Raw genomic sequence first — 17,410 nt, 5'->3', positions numbered from 1 at the left:
TTGTGCAGCGGCCGACAGCAAGGCGCTACACTTTACTGTGCAACTCCTAAGCTAGGCGCTGCATACTGTAGTGCAGCGCCTAGCATTTAGGAATTGCACAGGTGTGGCGCCTGAGGGTTAGGCATTGCACAATAGAATACAGCTCCTTGCTGATATGCGCTGGACATTAGAGGTCAGTTGGGTCAAATATTTTTCAAAGACAGTTTAGTTTGTGAAATAGTTTCGCCTTGAGGTCAAATTTATGCCTTTTGCCGACTAAAGTCCTTCGCCTAGGCGAGCTTCTAGAGCAGGTGCCTCTCCGTCGATTGACTCCCCCTTATCTTCACCCGAACGTATCCCCGATCCGAAATTTCCGGATCCCTCCCTCGTCGCGCCCGCATGGCGACGGTCTCCCCTCCTCCTTCCTCGTCACCGCCACGGGGCACGGCCAGGCAAAGCTCGTCCGGCCCAGCGGCGGCGGGGCCTTGGCATCCTCGCGAGTGTGTGGGGGCTGCACGGGCAGGCCTCTCCATGGTCATGCGCGACGTTGGTGTTGGGCGTTGCGGCGTGGCGGCGCTCGGGTCTGACGGATCAGCTTTGCAGCGGCGGCGGCGCCCAGGGGGATTGCGGCGTGACAGACAGCACGGCGGTGGAGCGTGCCTTGGCGCGATGGCCAGCTCTGGTCGATTGGCGATGCAGGCAACGGTAGCAAGGTTCGGGGGCTGATGCTCTTCCTCCCAGCGGTGGTGGCTATCGGCAACGGTGGATCTCTGGTCGTGGGCGGGCCATCGGGTGTGACAGCGAGTTGGAGCAGTGGGGAGGACGCATCCCTCATGGCCCTAGTGATCTTCGCGCAAAGTCACCATTCTACTGGCGATTGGTCCTCTTTGATTTCACCATCGGCGAGTTCCGGACTTCTCCTTTGAAGGACAACAAGGACTGGTGTATATGACGCTCTTTGGGCACCTTGATTGGATTGGGCCGGTTGAGTACACCCGCAGCATCAGCATAACTAGCTTCACCGGGGTATCGTGAAGCTCTGTTTTTGTTGACACCTTGGGACATGTCTACACCAAGATTTTCAAGGGATCAATACATGCGGAGAATGCCATGACGTGATTGGAGGAACTACAAGTCACGAAGGCGGGGCCTTGAATGCGATGAAGACTTTGCTTCACAGGCAGTTGTCCAGACTTGGCTGCGGGATATGTACCCATCCAAACCAGGCACCAGTTCATGTGAGCCTGGTGGTACGAGACTTCTAGTAGCGGACTCCCCAAGTGGCGGCGATAGCATCGGAGGACTTCTTTGTTGGTGGTGCTCCTTTGAGTACCAAGTCATCATTTCCAGGGTGAAAACCCAAGGTGTGGCCTTTATTGGTTGTGCCTGGCAGTGACCTTATTGAAGGCATTGTTTTGGGGAACATGGTCTTTCTCGAGGGTGAAAACCTACAATCTTTGATCGGGCAACGACAACGCTAGCGCATTGTTTCCTTCTTGGATGTGTCGCTTTGTCGCTTTTGGAGAACCTTCCTTCTAGTCTGGGTGTTGTCTTTGGTGGTGGTTAGAGTGTTGCTACTGCGGATGATCCATCACCGTGGCAGGGTCTTTTTTCCTTTTGTTTCCTATTTTTATTTTCTTTTTGGCTCTGTGCATCCTGGATGTTTTTAGACATCTTGTAGGTGCAGAGACTAGGTGTAATTGATATCTACTTGATATTAATATATTCTCCTTTTCAAAAAAGGTGCCTCTCCGTCTTGATGGCTTGAAGAGCCTTCCCCGGTCTAGTGCCATGTCGAGGGAGTATAGCTATGCCTTGCTGCAAGGGAGGAGTTCCGTCAGCAGTTCATGGCAAACCATGAACCTCAGGTGTCAACACAGCTGGTGAACTCTTGACACGAACAACTCCAATGAGTATACATTGGTGAGATTAGACCTGGTGATTCTTTTCTATTGGAGCGAGGTGTATTTCTGCATCTTAGCCCGTTCTTTGGGAATGGCTGAGCAGCTGGGGAAGAACAGTGGCATCGTTAGGACTCGTTAAGAAAACGAACATGGGGGGAGAGAGAGACGGATGCCCGACCTCTCCTGCGAGCCATTCCCGGGAACTCGTGGCTGCTGCTGTGAGGTGACAGAGAGCTACTGGAACTTTGTGTAGGAACATATGACATGGTGTTGGCAGCCAGGAGGTGCTGCATAGGATGCGATAAACTCAAAGCATCGGACAAGTACTTTGATTTAGTGGTAAGGGATTGCATAATCTTCTTACTAGTTTTTCTTCCCACACATTTTTAAACACTCATACAGACGAATACAACTTATATATACCAACATAAAAATTGTGCTCTACGCTACTGCAGAGGTACAAGCATGCTGAGTTCCATGTATGTGCAAATACTATCATGTGATTCAGCTCGGTTACGTTTGAACGGTCATCTAAGGTAATCTAAACTGCAAGGCACTTATCTGAAATAAAATAAAGATTGGAAAATAAATAACTATCCAACCGTGGTCTCCTCAACTCTAGGCGCTAATCATGGTCAGTAGTATGGAATTAAAACATGGTCCATCGATGCCTTCCATGACTCGTGCGGAAGGAAAAAAAGAAGGCAAGCACCTGCTACACTAATTGGCATCGACAAGACCAGACGCTAAGATTTAGCCTGGAATTAATCAATGAACTGCCAATCTGGTAGGAAACAAATCCTAGCACCCTCCCCTAATGCCCCAACTTAATTTGTTTAAAAACGTGCTGAGTTACATGAATATGCAAACAGCGAGTGGGGTTGCAACAAGAGATCATGGGAGGAAGATCGTGGCACGAAAAATAGCAGTGGCTGAGATCGTGGGGAGTTACCAGAGGATTCATGTTTGGCTCCGTCATTCGGTCTTGCTGGATTCCTGGGTTTCTCCATCCTTTTGTCTTGTTGGTTTGGGCGGCGCAGAAGGACGAACTATGATCTACGAGGTTTCAACGGATCCCTATTTATAGGGATAGTAACAACCCGGCCATATATCTACGTATAGATTTCTTTGGTTGGAGGAAATCGAGGGAGGGGACCCACCTGGTTGAATATTAGGGGGGGTGGAGAGTTTAGCAAAGGTAAGTTATGGTTTAAAAAAAACTAAGGTAAGTTGCATAACAACACGTAGGTCTCCTGAGAATCACGATCATCAAAAATATATCGTTCCCGTTTCTTTGAAAATCGGCCAAAAGAACTGGACCGCTTTTATTATTGCTTATAAGTAGTTCACTGGACCTCTTCTAGGATGAAAACTGGTTCTAAAGTCAACTAATATTGAGTCTTCACACGTGAAGTATTTTACTCTCTTGTGAAGCTATTTTATTGCCCATCCGATCTTGCATGTTCATGCTCATACCTTTTTTCCTCGTAGATGTGAGACCAAATTTTGTTAATAATACTGAATCATGTCTGGTGCTGCTCAAGATGGCACGACACCATGGTTTTCACTTCGGTGAGATTTCGATTGAATAACTGAACTTCATTCATTTCAGCACTCACTGCAATATTTGCCTGTCAGCCAAAATATTTCAGCCTCACTGAATTTCGGCCAAAATATTTCAGCACTCGCTGAAATTTTTCTATAACTTCTAACTAGCGATGTTAAAAAAATCCGAACCTTCTAACTAGCGATGCCAAAATATTTCAGCACTCGCTGAAATTTTTCTGAAACTTCTAACTAGCGATGTTAAAAGAATTCTGAAACTTCTAACTAGCGATGTTTAAAAAATTCTGAAACTTCTAACTAGCGATGTAATTGTTCTGAATCTTGTCCAGACTCGGACGACACTTAAATATAAATTTAAGAATTCAGTTAACCTTCCTAAGCTTCAAAACTTCTGGTTGTAAAAAGAAAATATATGTTTCAGCGTCTCCCATGTAGACCAAATTTATTTCAAGAATAGTATTTGGAACCAGTACTGTGAAATATTACAACTTGATTAATCCGCACTGGAATATGAACATGGCTAGGAAACCTTCTTCGGGACTAAAACCAAACCACACCCTACTCAACCGCTTCATAACCAAGTGTACACTCCAGATCTAAGAATCAACCACTGCTGGACTAACTGCTTGCATCTTCATGATCTTCAATCGCAGCTGCATCCGATAGGCTAGCAATGTACGTCTTCTACCTTTTCATGGACTTCAATTTGTTGTAGGGCGAAGTAAGAAGGACAACAAGAAGCTCTCTTCTATAATTGTCAATGTATGCCTGCATGGGAGGATATGTTAGTATCGTTCCATATGTTTACAAAATTGACAGAATTTTAGGTATTACTCTATGTACTTGGTCATAACGCAACGTAAGATCTTCTCCCGTAAAGAATTCAATGTTCTTCAGCATGTAGAGTGCACAAGAAGAACTACAACAATTAATTTGATTAGCACCATTTCACGTATTAACAATGAAAAACATATTTAGAAGCTAATACTGTTGACTGACTTGTCGTCTTGTCTTGGCACAGGAACATGGTTTACTGTCCATTGGGTCACGTCAATGTCTTGCCATGCATGGCTTTGTGGTCCATTGATTCGCAGCGATGCTCTCAGATGTGCTTCCACCCCACATATCTGCCAAAGTCCATGGTATGAGAAATTTCTCACGGTTCAAGGTTAGGTATGGTGCTAAATGCTGTGTTATATTGAAAGACATTTAAAATCTCATCGCGTGAACCACTTGTGTTACTACGTAGCTGAAAAGTGAATCAAGAATCTGAATCTCCCTCCTTCTAGGGGTTTACGACCACAAGGAACTAGTGGGTGTTCGCCATGTTCGTAGGTAGAAAAACCTAGACAGAAAATATGATTACATCAACATGCATAATGATTAGAAAAATAAATGTGTTTATGTCATGGTTAGATGGTACTAGATCATGTCTAAGGTAGTTGTCTCCTTTTGTTGTTCCATGACTGTCCGCCAAAGCGGCCTCGTGGTAGTTCTCTACCTTACCATCTCTTTCGAGCATAGCGACGCCGGCCACCCTCTCAATGTAAACCAGTTTCCCGTCCCTTATGTCCTTAGGATGATCATGACGCATGATCTGAATCACAACATCAACCAACTAAAACAAAATTCAAGTTAATTATACTGTGCAAAAGAAAATTGATAAAATAATTTGGCAAATATCTTACTTCGTCACCCAACCATTTGTCATCTAAAACTCCATCTGTCATGGTGAGGCATTGCAAATGCTTCTGTAGCAGAACAATGTCATCAATTACCACCAACTGTTTATCAAGATCTAAGGTGTTGACAATTTCGGCCACGTGATTCCATCGAAACTTGTCAAGGTCCGTCTCCAGCCTCGAAGCACCAATGTCTGTATCTTTAAAAATGCTTTCACGGTTTTTCCTCTTTGTATTGTTTGTGTCCCTGGAATCGTTGGTAGACTCCGATGGAGTCCTGTTTTTCGCTCTCTTCTTATCACTATCGTACAGAACATAATCTTCATTGCCCAATAATGAAGATGCCAGTCTTTTTCGGATGCTCGTACGAGTTGGTAGCATGGAATCAACCACACTATCTTGTCGCTGCTTTGCTAAAGAATCATCATAGTTGTCCTCATCAACTGGGAAGACATGGGTCTCTTCCGGCTCCCTTATTGCCTTAGCCTTGGAAGACCGGTGTTTGTTTTTGGTACCTGCCTCTCCCCCCACCTCAATACTGACATCTTCATCATCTTGATCTCTTCTTTCTTCAGCCTTTCGCACATTCTCATTGTGCCTCAAATTCAGAGGATCCTGTGATTCGAAATAAAGCACTTGTTAGCTTGTAATTTGTGCGAAATAAAAAAACAAAACCAGTTAACTATAAAATGTGCATCACCAGGAAAGCTTCAAGGCTTGTGGTGGCTTTGGAATGCTTTTGCGAATCCGAACTCAGAGCACCCTGCGAAGCATCCAGCTCTTTATAAAGCTGTGAAACATTCTTGAGACTCTCCTGGCAAGCTGCAGCAACAACTCTGTCTTCTTCATCCTGAACATGGAAGATCATATGTTAGCTACGAATCTGCATTAACTTAAAACAAAATCAGTTAGATGTGAAATGTGTATCACCATGAAAGCTTGAAGGCTTGTGGTGGTTTTTGAATGCTTTCGCGATTGCAAACTAGGAGCAGGCTGCAAATCTTCAGCTACGTTCTTCATGGGGGCAGCCATGCTATCTTTTTGTTTTCCCTTAGCAGAAATGCCTTTGGCAATGACCTCTGTGTCTTCTTTTTGTTTTTGGTAGTGAGTAGTATTCTCTCATGGGACCTCCATTGGGTCCGCAGGTACTCCCAGGTTAGATAGTTGTATGTCCTCTACTCCTGGGTGATCAGCATCAAATATTCCATAGAGGTGGTTCTTTAAAAAAATGTGTTAGTGTGGAGAGTATTGATAGTAAAAATATTTATAGAAAGTCATAATGGTATACTTACATTGAATTCTCTGATGAGGTCTTCCGTGCGTTTGCCGTTGGCAAGTGTACGCCTAAGGCACTCGTCCATTTTTTTTTCAAGGGTGCTCATCCTATCAAATTGTTGTGCACTGGCTTCCCGCACAATGGAGGAAACTTCTTTCAAATGAGACAATACACGGCCCATGAGTGCCTTATCCTGCAAATTACAAGTAGTTAGAAGCATATGACTTCGATTGTACTTGCAAAGTTACAATATATATTTGTGTCTGATGTTCATCATTTACCTGACCGTCAGTCTTTGGTTTGACCGGCATCCCAATTGGTGGCGGATTGAAAAGCCATAGCAGGTCATCGACATACTGTATGTTAGTGTCGTTAGTATCATTCAAAACATATGGTAGATAATCCAGGCACACAGTACTAACACTTTACCTCTCCAACCCCTATATAATTTTTGTTGATTATGTTGTCAACCTTCTGTGCCTTCTCGTCACTCCAGTTTTGGATCAGCGGCCTTAACCTTGATGCATACGAGATGGTAGAGTCCAATTGGTGCACCCTCCACTTCTCGTAGTACCACGTCTGCATTACAACAAAAACAGCTTAGAAAATTTTCCATAAAATTAAATGTATTGTATGTTAATAATGATTGTATTACTTGCAGCAATGGTAGGTTGCCCTCCAGATTTGCTCCACCATTTACAAATTTCCTGACGCTAGTCATAAGATGGTCAAGTGTAAGCTGTCCAAAATTGGTGCTCTTTATTGTCTCAACGTTTCTAACAATCCCAAGGTATCTGTTGTCCACATACTGCTGTGTTGTCGGGCATACATATTTGCCTATGGTGTACAAGACAAATGGCCTGACAAAATTAGGTGTGCTGTTGCCTTTCATCTTGGCTAGCAATCCTTTCAAAGTTACTTTTGTGTCATTGGGGTCTTTCAGTTCCTTCCACAACTCCAAAGTATCGTTGTGATTTGAAGAGACGTGATTCTTCCCCATGCAGGGCAGGCCTGTTATATGCTCCACATCTTTTAGTGTGATCCTACATGGTCTCCCATTAATTATAAAGGCATCCTGCTCTGCATCATATGAATAAGCGATGGCCTGGCACAGTAGACGTCTCATTCTCATGCCAGGAGTCTTGAGAAGTTCACCCAGTCCAATCAACTTGATGTACGTCAGTTGCTGTGCGTTTAATTCTTTTATGAACTTCTCGTATTGCAGCAATGAAGCAACCTGAGTTCCCTGAATGTACAAATAGTGTGATTAGATTCTGTATGGTATTCATTTAAACACGCATAGAACCGACTAGATCTAATCTATGCCAATATCAAAATTGTGCTCTACAGTACTGCATGAAATTATAGAGCTTCTAGGCCATATAATGAACACCAGACATAGAAAAACAAGCTATCTCTGTCGGCAAATTGACTGATAATAGTATAGATTTTTAGTAGAAAGAGCAGACTTTGGTCTATGTACACTACTAAAGTTTCAGGCGTCACGCTTACGAAAATAATTGCATACATGATCACAAGATCAATAGTTTATAGATAATCACCATATTAGGAATGTAACATGTGATCCTACTGTCCATCTTTCTCTTTAGTTTTCTCCTTTCTTTCTCGTCAACCTAAAATTTAATATAGTACATACATTTGATGTTCTCAATGCCAAATAAGTGAGGCGTGCAACTTACGTACAAAACTACTTTGTATTCTGTCTACTGCGTATTTGATCAGGCATTTAGGAGTACTACGATTATTTTGTTGATTCGGTTGCTGGTTTTAAACAAAGTTGAATTACTAGTCCTTCCTTTCCATATCGTTGCACGTAGAACTTTCCAGCACGAAAATTAGCGCAAGTTTCATTACAGAGAGAGGCATTCACGACTAAAAACTAAGAGAGGAAGGTATCCACGATCTCCCTTAAGTTTTGCTAAAGCACATCTAGATGTGCTCTAAGTATTGCTTATCTAAGTCCTATGTCATTGATTTTATGCTAAGATTCGTGCAAGCCTTTCTAGACACACCCATCTCCCTTCGGTAAAATAGGGATAGTTCGTTATGGCTGTAACTAAACGAGATCAAAAAGAAGTGCGCCGTAAATAATGGGATTGCATGCAGACTTGGGAAGGAGGGTGTATACAGAATACAAGGATCTCGATCGTTACCGGAGGATTCTCTCGATGGCGACCGGCTCCATTGCCGTTCGCTTTCATCTTTTGATTCGCCGGCTTCTCCGACGTGCCCTTCTCTTTCGTCGGCTTCTCTGACGTGCCCTTCTCTTTCATCTCAGGATTCGCCGACGCAGGCTTTGAAGATGACGGCTCCGTCGGCTTCACCGACCTGGGAGCTACTTTGGGCGGCGTGGGGTGGTAATTCGGTGTAGTCATGGAAGGCTAGGTATGGGAGGCGTGGGTGGGGCGTGGGGTGGAAGTATACGATCTATGCCGTGAAAAGCTTCGTATTTATAGGGGAGTCTCTAACAACCGATCACAAGGAAATATTGGGAATTTGGGATCTCACAAAGAGGTAGTTTTAGATCACGTAATGTTTATTTATAGGGGATTCTCTAACAACCCACCACAAGGAAATATTGGGAATTTGGGATCTCACGAAGAGGTAGTTTTAGATCACGTAATGTTTTTTAGCTAGTTTTTTTATTTTGAGAATTTTTTAGCAAGTTTAGATCAATAATCTCAACCGTGAAGCGTTTGGGCTTCTTGTGCTTTCTTATACGGGCCTATGGGATGAGCGCATTTTAAATGTGAACATGAGAAAGGAAGCGAGGACTCCAACAGGCGGGACGAGCCCCGTCCCAATTATTTAGGATGGGCATGCGCGAGGGCGCTTCGTCCTCACTGCCATGACTCTCAAAAAACGGTTCCTCTGCCTCTGCGTCCTCTCGGTTCCCTCTTCCTCTGTGTCGCCCACTCTCCCAACAATCTGGCTTCTGGAACGGTGAGTTCTCCTTCCTGTCAATTTTGTTAGTAGTTCTCCAGTAGCAGCACATACGATGGCCTTCTTCTTGTCAATTTCTTGTTCTCCTGCTTCTTTATTTTGTGCGCACAGATTCATCTGCCTGCAACATGTAGTCCGTTGCCTTATGAGAATTTTGCACACATATTCATCTGCATGCAACATCTAGTCTGTTGTCTTGTCAATTTCTTGTTTTTCTCCTGCTTCTTTAGTTTGTACACACAGTTTCATCTGCATGGGCGATGAACAATTCATAGATACATGTTTATTCTTGATTGTTGATGCAGTTGTTTAGATAAATATTTCAAGAGCGTAAATTTTGATTGTTAATTCGCATATACTCCCTCTGCAAGGAAATATAACAACTTTTGGTTCACTGCTTTAGTGATTTCTTTACAAAGGGAGTACTTGTTTAGTTTAAATTGTTCATGCACTTGTTTACATAAACTTTCAATAGCGCCAGAATTCCTATACTATCTGCCGTCATATTCATCTCGGCTTATTGTTATCATGTTATTGTCATGCTTCATGTCTTATACTGGTTTCATCAATTACAGTCCTTCGGCATGGCGTTCGAGAATGATTATGCTGCTAGGGCAGATGGAAATACCGAAATTTGTGTGAAGTACACGAACAAGGCTAGCTGTGTTGAGTACTGCATTGGCAGATTCAAATACTGGCTGCGGAACGACGACCAGAAGATAGTTGCACTGGATGTGGAGTACACCTGGCCTCGTGGTCCGACACAGATGGCGGCCGTGGTCCAGTTATGCGTTGGCATCTACGTCCTCGTGTACCACATAAGCGTTGCTGATGAGCACTGCGGCCTGCTTGCCGCCTTCCTGCTCGACGAGGAGTACACCTTTGTTGGGGTGGACATCAACAATGACGAGAAAAAACTCAAGCATGTTGGTCTGGTGGTACAAAACTTTGTGGATATCCAGAATATGTGGAGAGTGCCTGATCCAGTGACGATTAAGCCAAAGTATGGCTTGGCTGACTACGCTGGTTCCATCATCCACCACAGCTACAACAAGATGAAGGACGCTCTCACAGAAGATGACCACCATATATGGGCAGAAGCGCCCTTGCCCTTGAAGAACATCTATTATGCTTCCATGGACGCGTATGCCACCTACGACGTATACAGGCGGTTGGTGAACTTCCAGAAGGGGTTCGAGAGTCAGCGCCAGCATCTCGCCAAACCATCTAGGCGGTCAAAGAAGTCCGGAAGGAAGAATGAATCAACCTAAAATGTTTCTTCTATTTATCTAGCTGATAGTCTGTAAACTTTATTATACTGCTAGTAAGTCGTAAGTTCAAATTTCCTGCAAGTTGAATCATCCTTTATTCTAGCTGTCTTGCCTAATTTGATCCACGTTCACGAGATATTATACTTAAGACGTTTATTTTGTTTCGGTTTCGCTAGCTATGATACAGAATGCGATAGCCATTTTTACCAAAAGATTATTTCAGATTTATAATGAATACTGTTCTCAACTGGGTTTGAATAGAGAAATTTTATTTTTTAATTGCATAGAGAAAGTTCATTTTTTAATCAAAAGAAGGGTCGCCCCCTCTGATTTTCCATTAACAGAAACCACATGGTCTTTCAAGCCCCTGATACAAACTACAGCTAGAAACTAAAGTAATCAACTAGCAGCACAAATCATACATGGTAGCAAGCCCAGCCAGACTTAACATGAAGGTCCAAAAAATAAAACTACGGCAGAGATGCGCAGGCGACACCGCAGTACCCTGTGACTCCACACTTGCGATGAACTGTACAATTCACCTGCTACATGCTCTAGCCTGCGCATATAGACCATCAGCACCTCTTTGCTCCCAACATCAGCACCTCTTTGTTTACCACCTTCATCTGCAATATAGACCATCCCATGATCCACAAGCAAATTAGCTAAACAAGAATCATAAGATCACTATACCATTTATTTTGTAATCTCACATTATTCCTGCATTGCCAAAGAGTCAAGAACACAACTGATGCCCTTCCCGCATCTCCTACGCAAACACTCATAGGTAGTTCTACCATCTTAACTCCATGATTTAAAATATTAATAAAACCCCCTTAACGATTCCATTTGCATTACCATCGTTCATGATTATAGCCAGGGAAACAGCAGCCAATAAAGCAACCACCTGTGAAAGACCTATTTTGAGTCCTGAATAGGGCCGAATCCTAGCATTTACTCTAACTGCAACATGTCCTCCTCTCATAGTCATCATCACCCAAGACATAATGAAGACGTAACCCCATAGATGCATAACTGCTATCAAAATAGTTTTCGCACTATACCTAGTGTAAAGGACACTCTTGCGTTGTCGTGCTACATTTGTGGCTCCTCGGTCAGCATGTTCATAACCACCTCGATCTGAAGATCTTCACGGGTGGTGGTCTTGAAACCGAAAAGAACGGCTTTATGAACCTTAAGCTCTTCACTGTCAACAAAATCACTCCATCCCTTGCCGAAGATGATGCGGCCATCATCACACTTGTGGTACTTGACCGGCATGAAACTGTCCTTGCACAGCCGAATGCCAGCAAGCCCATCTCCCGGTATCTCCCCATCTCCTGGGGTCTTCAGGGCGTCGACAACTTTCACCGGTAATCTCTGTATGCACCGTCATAGGAAGAAAAATTATCAAATATGTGAAGGAGCAGTAAACAAAAGGATCTTCAGCTACATCTACATATATTACATAAGGATCTTCAGTTATGGGAAACAAAAGGATATGCAAAAACACACATCAGTGTATTCACTGGTTTCAGCTACAATAGCATATCATTAAACTTTCTCTCCATGAAAAAACAAAGAAAATTGCATACAAAATAGAAAATACTAGTACACCAAAAACATACCATCGTCTTTCCTGCTATGTTCGACTTGGTGAAGCGGTGGACAAAAAATGCACCTATATAACCTTTCTTCATCGCCAAAAGGTCATGTAGGTTACGCTCCTCTTGCTTCGTAAGATTAATTCCCTTCGTTATGACAGCTAATTCTAGAGGATCTTTACGCTCTTCGTTTTGATCGCATGTCCTTGGCAGGTTGCAGCAGTACACCATAGGAATGTCTTCAGTCAAATCGAAGGAGACAAGGTCGCCTTCTCGCAGGTCGAAGTCTTCAACAAACCTGCACCAGTTTTCACCACAGATGATCGCCCTTGAATTCCCTTTGTACACGCCAAAATCATACATGCGGCTCCCTCTCGCTTGAAAAAGCAATGAACTGTCTGGGATGGCGCTGAACTGGTGCCTTGCGTAGCATGGCACGATCTGTAGATGTAGAATTTAATTGCTATTTATTTCCTACATATTGTTAATCTTCAAAGTAGAGGGGAACAAACACAATACAAGTAAAATTGACATGATTATTTATACCAGAGCTGAAGTGTCCCCATCTAGCCTGATGGTAAATGTCAACCCATCTTCATTGGGCCTGTTGCAGTCCTGTCGACAGGTTATGCACACCACCTGTGTAAACAAAATAAAATGAAGAAAAGCAAAGGATGAGAATTTAAGAAAAGGGCTTATGCATGTAAACACACTAGGCAATAATCATACAGTATAATCAACGAAGGTACTGCATCAGTAATCAACAATCATACACTTGAACTGAGCGGGTGGCTCGCCCTCCACTCCTCATAACCCCGCAACGCAGCGCGTGCCCGCCGCACCACAGCTTGTTCAGACATGTCCTTCTCTTCATCCTCGACCGGCAGCATGGGCTCACCCCGAGCGTCAACGCGCGGCATTGGCCCCTCCTCCTCTGCAGCACAACTGAGGTAGTGTCTGAGACTGAGCAGTAATCTCTGAGAAAAGTCCTATGAAAACATAAATCCTACTACTGCTGTTACTCGGCCCACCCGAATGTACACACGCACACCTTCAACATACAGCCCATCTACATACATCCGCATCCAACAATATGTTCCTTGAAAAAGAAAAGAAAATCTGTTCTGGACGGACGAAGGATCGTCAGGGTAACCAACTCAATTAGCCACTTGTCTGTCATGTTGGAGAAAATGAACTTACTTCACTTTTTCCTGGTACTACATAACCACACAAAATAAAGACTAAAATAATTCCTAAAAACTCTGATATATTGTACGCCCTCACATTTATAATCTTTAAAATATGAACTAATTTGGGCAACAGAATTAAGAGTTTATTGTTATTTCCCTACAAAGATACAAATATTTGGATCAAAATTTCATATTCTGCAAAAAAAACACTGCAGTAAATATTATTCTGAGAAATGTTTAGTTGACTTGCAATCTAGGACTACAGGTTAATGGCTGCCTTACTAAACCCAACCTAATTTCGGCCTAAAAAGGAATTTAATCCACTAGCCCAGCTTATAAGTTTTGAGCCCACCCTCTGGTTTCTTCCTGGATTCGCCACTGCACAAGGCCAATATTTTTTAAAGTTTTGAAAGGACTGTTTGCTGAAATTTGCTGCTATTGTGTTACGCATCTGCACTTGTTCATTGTTATGAAAACCCTGGAATACCGAAACCCTAGAAAAAATACCCAGCTAGCCACCGATGTAGAAAACTTCCTTCAATCTCTGCATCGCCTTCCACCTAACCTCCGATTTAAAAATCCTAACTATCTAATCTCTGACTTTGAAAACCATATCCAACTCCCGAAACGGCAACACAACAAGGAACAAAGAAGTCGAAGATTACAAGTTAGGGTTTCTCACTTCACCTAGTCGCCGGTAGTCGCTAGGTGCTTGCTGGCGGCCTCCCAATCTCACTCCGCGCTCTTCTGCTCCAACCGTCGAGAGCGGCCAGGCGAGTAGGCGGCGGGGTCGCGGCGGGGTGGTTTGTGGGGAGCGTGGGGTGAGGGGGCGGGGGTGTGTGGGCTATGGGGGTGATGACACGGACCCTATCCGTGTCAAGCACAGAAAATAACGGCCCGTGGGTCCAGTTCGTAAAGAAACAACCAAACAGGCCCACAGGCCGCTTACCAGTCACAAAGTAAAACCCTATGTTACTAATAAAAAAACACAAAGCAAAATCCTTTTGTCTAAAAAACAAAAACAAAGGAAAATCATAAAAAACAGGGAAATCCATTTTGGGTGAGTTCATCGTGAAGGTGATGGTGAGAGGCTCAAGGAGGAGTTTTGTGCGTTTACAACACCTTTGTTTTAGAGAAAAAAATGCACCTTACAATGTGAAATTATAAAATCGTTATTAATAAGTGCTGAAAATTCCTTATTTATAAAAAATTGTTTCTTTCCAAAAAACAAACTTCAATAATGGGGGTAGGTAATTGTGTCGCCTTTCTCGCCCCCCCCCCTCGCATATTCGGGCCATTTACCGCATTTCTATGGTTGTAACCTCGAAAGTTCAAGATCTTATGCGGCCACCATGAAATCATAGCAGGGAATGGGATGAGTGCCCCATGTTAAGCTCTTTGGTCCATATATGTGCCATATGCTACCAACGGGAGGCGTGGCCTCGAAGCCGTTCTCTACGGCTATGATGCCCGTCTGCTGTCGTTATAATCAATGCAAATTCGTGAGGGGCTAAAAATTCACCGGACCGGGTGTGGTGTCATCGTACAACCCCTAGAGGGTGTGGTAAAACATCGAGAGCAGCATGCATTGGCCCTCACATAGGCTGTGTGCAAACGGGACCATATCGCATGTCGGATCAAGCCATCGAGAGAGAATGCGTCCGGCCTGTGAAAGGAGTGCGGGGCCCGTTCCTTCATTTGCCTCAAATCTCGATGCCACGTGATGTTAGACCTAGTAACCAAGGCATGTCTCGTGCATCGCACTCAACTGGACCCACAACATGCATGCACACATGTCCACGTATGAGTCTAAACGGCGGGGATGCATGGTTCGGGGACTGGCGTAAGTGGTGTGAGTCCAGTTTGGATCTAGCTACCAAGAGGTAATGCATGAGTCTAAACGTCTACCAAGAGGATGCATGTCCACGTATGAGTCTAAACGTCTACGTGATGCTCCACACGTGGGTCTAGACGGCGGGTCTGCATGTGCTTTGGATATAGCTACCAAGAGGTAACACGTCAGGTTTGTGTCTAGGCGGTGGTTCATGGGGCCTGGCGTGGTCTCGTCGTATGACCCATGAATGGTGTGGTCAAACACCGAGAGCGGCACGCATAAGCCCATACGAGGGCTATGTGGAAGGCATGCCATATCGCATGCTGGATGTAGCCAATGGAGGGAACGAGTTCGGCATGCAGACGGAGTGTGGGGCCTGTTCCTTCATTTTCCTCAAAATCCGTTGCCTCTTCATGTGGGACCTATCCAAAAAGGCCCGTCCAGTGCATCACACACAGCTGGATTCACACCATGCATGCACACTTGCCACGTAGACACCCACCATAAACCTTTAGCCAAGTTGACCCACACCATCCATCCACCCTTGACGCCACCTCGGTTCGTTGGATCTCCGACGAGTCCCTTCCCTCGGTATGCCAAGCATGTTAAAACAACACACGGCTACACGTCTTGCACACCAAGATTGGCGCATCATGCACTAGTGCCAACAAACATGTCCAGCTGAGCATCTTTGCCCATTATCTGGATCGAGGCGGCTAGCGGTGCATGTTGTCGGCCCTGTTGCCTAGCGGTGCATGCTATGGGTAGACATGAATCGCATCACATCGGATCAAGATTCCCCTCTCTTGTACCGGACGCCGGAGCAGCACACATGCATGGTAGAAGAATTTGTGTGGTTGATGTGGGAGCTTGGATGAGACGCCATGGGATAGGTGCATGTTAAAATTCAAGATTTAGGAATTGATAACAAAATGAAAACGACAATTCAATTGTTTGTGCAGGTGTACAACATGTATTACGGAGAATGTGGAATATGACACATTCACATGCATTTTGGCAACAAGTGCACTTTTGGAGGGGGAAAACAGGTAGCCCCCGTGCCTCCCACGATTTTTGTTCCATGTATTTCGCCACAAATATTGGAGGAAAAAAGAAAATTGTATTTTCCCCTCAAAAACGACTTGGGAAGAAAAGATGAAGTAACCATATTTAGCTACTCCATGGAGGTTGTCCCCGTGGGGAGATTCGATCTACCACTCCTCGATTTTAGGGTGAGTTCAACGTGAATGTGATGGTGAGAGGCTGAAGAAGGAGTTTTGTGCATTTATAACAACCTTTGTTTTAGAACTATTTAATAATAAATGAAAGAGAATATGTGAAAAACAAAAAAGACAAAGGATATGCGTACATGTTGGGCCAGCCCAACCATCTATAGGGACGCGTGGTCCAGCACGCGGGTGAGGTTCGCGTGGGACAGCCCAACAAAATTTGGCCCAACGCTGAGACACACTGGGCGCAACTGACGGGTGGTGGGAGTTTAGTCCCACCTCGCCAAGCGAGACGCGCACGCACCTACTTATATATGCGGCTGAGACACCAATTGCATGAGCCTCTCTCACTGGAACAGGAAGTTCCCTATCCACTTATGTGTATGCCCTGTGGGGCCTACTAGTAGGAGAAATCAACGTCCCACGGGCCTGCATCCTGGCCCATATGGTTGTCGGGTTTCTAGTCGTATGCAGGCCATGGGGTTTGATATCTCTTGTTAGTTGGTGGGCTTTTTCTTTTCCAAATCACCCCATTTTTTACACAGTCACATCCATGTAATAAACATGATTATCAAAGAAAATTTAGCAATAATGAAGTTTACACTATCCCCTTAGGGTAAAGTCAGAGGTATGTACCTGAGTTTCACTGAGCCACTATAAATTATATAAAATTCTAAAAAAATGGAAAACTTTCAAATTCCGTCTATGTTTATGAAAAGATTATGTGTACAAAATTTTAGGTGATTTGGATGTGGTCGAAAAAACCACCTTGTTGGAAAAACTCGCTTAAGTGGGACCAAACGGTCCGTTTGTAATGAAGTGATTTTTTGACCGTCTCCAAAATAACCCCAAATTTGTTGTACACGATGCCATAAATGTAACAATCAGGATATCCAAAAATAAAACTCAAA

This window comes from Triticum aestivum, chromosome 2A, assembly GCF_018294505.1.
Source record: "Triticum aestivum cultivar Chinese Spring chromosome 2A, IWGSC CS RefSeq v2.1, whole genome shotgun sequence".
Lineage (NCBI taxonomy): Eukaryota > Viridiplantae > Streptophyta > Magnoliopsida > Poales > Poaceae > Triticum > Triticum aestivum.
The sequence above is the reverse complement of the archived record's forward strand: the minus strand, read 5'-3'. Positions refer to the sequence as shown.